Source organism: Triplophysa dalaica, chromosome 18 (assembly GCF_015846415.1).
Source record: "Triplophysa dalaica isolate WHDGS20190420 chromosome 18, ASM1584641v1, whole genome shotgun sequence".
In the NCBI taxonomy this organism is placed as follows: Eukaryota; Metazoa; Chordata; class Actinopteri; order Cypriniformes; family Nemacheilidae; genus Triplophysa; species Triplophysa dalaica.
The window spans coordinates 13,016,543-13,022,128 of NC_079559.1; positions in this window are offsets into that span (position 1 = coordinate 13,016,543).

The window sequence follows — 5,586 nt, forward strand, 5'->3', positions numbered from 1 at the left end:
TTTATGTGGTCTAAAACATTAGTTAATAGTATTATTCTTTACAGCAAAGTTCTGTGGCATGTTTGTAAAAACGTATAACTTTTTACATTTTAATGTATATAAGTGCTAATTACGATATATAAATATAATATCATATATAAATGCACACGTGTATAGACTAGACTGTTTCATTTGACACATGCGATGAAATTAGCTTCATGTCTGTGTTCATTTGTTGGTCAATATATTATATAACAATTACATTTAAATTAGTATTTTTGTTCATATTAATTAAGAATCCACTCTACATGGAATCTGTTATTGATATTACGGAGGTCTAGCTGAAATTAAGTTTGGGACACATAATGTTTGTTTATATTGTTGCTGTTGAAACCGTCTATATACAGTACAACAAATATATATACATTTATATTTAAATATAATTTACATTTATATTTAAATATAATTTACATAATGCAGAAATATGTTTGTGTATTTATACTGTATATACATAGGCTTATAAAATACAATATTACACACATATATAATAAACAAACACAAACATTTATTTTGGAATCTATTAATCGAGAATTAATTTATTCTATGAAAAATTATGCAAGCAATTATTGTAATATGCTATACATTTCAACTTTTTGCAGAGGTTGATTGATCAAGTGGCTTACAAGATAACAAACTTATTTGCGGAGGAAGCCGTTTTGATCACGTATAAGTGTCTTCTGATGTTCAGCCTTTAAATATTATCTAATGCTGTGCTGTGTTTGGTCATTGATAGTCATCTTTAAAGAACTAATCAACTGTCATAATGTCACGGGTCAGATTACATTCAGATAAAATGTAAAAATGTGTTTTAGTGGAAATTGTGTTACAATTGGAATGTATGAGAGCAACCACAACGCAGCATAAATTCCCATCTGAATGTTAATTTGCATTATTAATTACAGAAACAAGCTTTACTTTTCATATTTCCACAGCTTGAAGGGAGAGAATAAATACTGTTGACTGAACAAAATGGAGTTGAAATTAAAATCACGTTCCTTATGAAATCTCAAAATGAGGTTATAGCAATAACGCGCTCGATAAATTATTCGGGAATGCTAATAAACTGTTAATATTGCACCTGAAGTAAACACACAGAAGTCAAATAGATGTATTTTATAATGCAGTGTGCACACTAACTTTCATATTTGCAGCTGGAAAGAGGCTCATTGAAGGTGTAATTGATTTATTAAGGCCAACTGGGTTTTCTGTTCACTTGGAGCCTCTATACTGGCACATCTGTACTACTATTCCTCTATTATCATTTGCTCATAGTATCTCCTTATCTGATCTGGTTTCCTACAAGGCTTTTTAACTGTGGGGTAACAGAATAATCCAGCATGGGCTCTTATGTAACTCTAGTGAAGTAGAGATATTAATAATCCCACACCGGGTCTGTGACATCACTGTCAGTCACAGCGCAGTCTGACTGTGGGTAAGCACGCTGGACATGGAGCAGTTTGTTGGGGTTAGCAGGGCTGCCAGTGATTTTTCATAGATTTGGGCCATGGTATGTACTGCTTATGCTTTACAGATGACAAATTATTTGCAGATTATAGCCTTTGGACTGTTTTGATTGTCTAAAAGGTTGATGTTATGTATAGCCTATAAAAGGCATCACCCTTTACAGTATAGGCACAGTTCTGATAGATGCCTTTTGCATATGATGCCTTATAAATGATGCACTATACTTACTTAAATTAATGGGGATTGTTGTATATATGAGGAATAAAAAGAGTTTTAAAATGCTTTTTTCAGCTTGTGAACCATTTCTGTACCATTTGTTTCTGAATAGAGGGGAAGTTGAAGTTCAGGCCTTTGAATGGTAACAAAATATGCATAATATACAAAATGTGTATATGTATGTGTAAATGTATGAGTTCTGAGTTTATATGTTTGTATTTACGTGATACATTGTTCTCTCTCCTGTAGGAGATGATGGGGGTTGAAAGACAGTGCGGGGTGGAGGTTCCTAAACAATCTCAAAGGGAGTTGCAATGGGTCCAAAAGCAGCTTTCAATCAACTCGTACAGAACTAATGGACCATCTGGAACCAAAAACAAAGTTAGTCTCATCACAAAGTGAACATTTCCAACCATCACACAGCACACCAACACTCCAAAAGGGCAAAAAGACCACTAGTGAAAATGATTTAATTGAACAAAATATTTGTTATTGCTTTTTTCTAAAGTTTCCTTATTATAAATTGATCTGAATGAATTGATTTCCAAATAAATTGACAGTACTAAGCCTTCATTTCAATCATTGATTGAATGAGATTTTTTTCAGAATGTATCAAGGATGGAAACGATCACACAAATGTGAATGTTTTAATTATTTGAAATAAAAAATGTGCTTGTGTGGTAGCAATCACTCAGGTCACAGGCAACCACAGAGCACATGCCAATGGGCATTAGCAGCCAATTGGATTAGTCTGTGTCCTGAGAATGGCTTGGTTTTTTGAGGACTTGACCTTCTCTCCTCCTTTACCTGCACCTCGTTTCCCTCCTCCTCCATCTGCTCTCTTTCAACAAAAGCCACGTATAATGTACAATGACATGCTTCCGAGAAGTTTAACATCAATTTAGTCAGTCTGCTTCAGTCTCTTGATCACTTTAACCTAAACTTGTGAAACGACCGAGGAGCAACCTTCCGGTCTCTCTTGTGAAACCGACACGGAAGTGACTTAAACTGCAATTCCATTTGAGTTGACTGGCCACTTGAGACTGGCTCCAAAACAGAGCAGAATCTCATTTGAGCCCCATGTTAAAATTCCCAACTTTATAGCAGAGAAAAACATGTTTACAGCCTGGTACAAAAAATGAATATAATAATCAATGCTAATTTTGCTCTTCATGACGACTGTGAGGGCGGGGATTTTTTGGTGTGCGTGAAATTTAATTTCTAATGAGAAAACAGTGGGTGTGGGTTTCGGCTTTCACTGATTTGATTGGATGTATAAAAACAGCGGTTGGCTTTTGAAATGGAACTGGCAGCAGAGTGACAGAGGAAGGGGAGGAGATAACGGATGTTCCGCCCAAGCCTTCTAACATACATCATTTAGGATGGATAGTCATTACACAAAGGCAAAATTTTCAGATTTAAACTAAAGATTATGAGGAGACATGAATTTAAAAAGAGAATGACCCACATTGATAAACTATTTACAATAAACACTGCAATTTTTCATTTCTTTGTATTTATTTAAAACTCAGCCTAACTAACTCTTTCACCGCCAATGACGAGTTATCTCGTAATTTAGAAAAAAAACGGTTCCTGCCAAAGACGAGTTTTTACGGCAATCAGTGTTTGTACTGTTGTACAGCAGGTGGCGCTGTTATACACCTTTGGGAAAAGGACAATCTGGGCGGAATCTTTGACAAAACAGTTAATTATGTCAGCTTTTTAATCAAAGTGATGCATTTTGGAAGAAACCTACCCACATCTAAGGAGTGATAAAAAGAAGATAGAAGAAAAGCGGAGACTTTGTTCTTTGTTTGTCTATATATTCTTTACAGAAAATGTACTGTGAGCCATTCAAGTTTGGTGAAAATGTTAAAAAACGCTGGCGTATGCTGCCCACTTTTTAAAAAAAGGCTGGCGGGGAAAAAGTTAAGGACGTGACGACTTAAGTGACAAGTGGTTTCACCAACCAGGCACCTAAGCTCCACCGACATCCCTTCTTTTTGCCCCTTTTTTATTATCCAGGAGTGACGTGCAGTGACGGACTGCTAAAATGGCAGCGACTGCTTCAACTCACCTTTTTAGGCTTCAAAATTGCTCTTCACAAACCTACCAATGACGTCCTGTTAGTTATACACATTTTTACACAGAGTGCTATAACAATAAATGATGCAAAAGCAACCTATTATACCGGTATCACATTATCAAAGTAAACCATATGGACGTAGTCGTATTTTATTTAATGTCTTTTAAAGCAACACTATAGAACGTTTGCTCACAGGTCCCCCAATGTGGTTTATAAGCGTGATTGTATGTTACCAGTGTCGGTAAATGTCACTATATAAACTTCCCCGTCGGCAGAGCATTACATGTGAATTTTATACTAAGCTGATGGAACCGGTGAATGCAGACACGTTATTTGGAAGCCATGTTGCACTCTTCCGCAGGCATGGGATGGGCGGGGCTGTGTGTACCGACCCGAACACAGAACTTACAGAGTGTGCTTGTAGCCGCTATGAGGGTGGCAGCGGGAGTATTTGTCCAGTAAAGAGTTCTTCTACCACTGAAATCATTTTAAAGACATTATTTAAGGGTCGAAAACAACAAAGTGTTGCTTTAAATCTAACGTTTGGTCTGTTTCTTACACAAAGTCATCATAAGACGTGGTATATTGAGCTTGTATTGACTACTTTTATGAACCATTTAGCAGCACCTTTGAAGCTCATAATCAACCACCACCCGTTCCCAATTTTTGTCGCGAAACCTGTCCAGCATCTACAATTCATACTTTTCCCTCTGTGGTCCTGCGGGCTTAAAATGACTCAAGTCAAGAATTGTCATTTTGCGGGTGATCTATTCCATTGATGAATAATACAATGTATAATTTTAGTGTAATATGATGACACTCGGGTTATACCGGCCTTTTAAGAGGGGAAATAATGAAGGATACTTACTGTTAGAATGGTGAACTATTTGGTTGAGGTTATGTAACGTGAGCTATCCCACGGGACAGAGGAGGGTCTTTCGGGATGCGCTGAGGGACAAAAAAAAGAGAAACAAAAAGAGAGAGAGACAGCTCGCAGGATAATTGCCACAGTTGCCAAGGCAGCCATGTAATACGCCTCCAAACCAACCGGGCTTGTTTCGCATCTTGCTAGGCTCTGGCACCTCATTTTCCAGATTTTCTTCCCGTAGTCTTAATCCAAAAAAGACTCTGCGTTCCTTCCGCACAACATGCATTTGTGTCTCTTTTGGCACTTTCCTGCATGAAGGTTTCTTGCAGTACCACACAGAGTCGCGGGGGCAGCCTTGTCCTAATGTTTCTTGCCAAGTCTGGGGAAACCCTGAACTGTCCAAATAATCCTCATTAATACCCTGCTGCTCCCGCATCCCTGATCTCTGATTGGGTAGGACTGTTGGGAATGGTCCTGCCACTGCACAGTGGGAGATAAACGATTGGTCGAACTCACTCATGGGGGATAGAGTAAAAGAGAGGAGGAAGAGAGAAACATAGGGTTCCTCACACATCCATCTTTTACATTAAAATCACAGATAGTGTTGAAACACATCGGAAATAAACACATTCAGTAAAAACAAGACTTCCAGAATGAGTCAGTGTGTGTGTGTGTGTGTGTGTGAGAGAGAGTGAGAAAGCGACAGACAATGGTGAGAATTTGCAAACACCTCGTTTGACCTTGTCAGCTCCCATCACGGCCCCTCCAGCTGCATCCAGGATGAGTGATGCTCCTGAAATGCCGATGAACTGCACGAGAAATACATATTTACATGACAGAAATAGACGCAACGCACTGCTGTTAGCTGCACTGGCTCGCGCGTGCCTCCGCGTATGCGTGCGCGAGCGAGAGC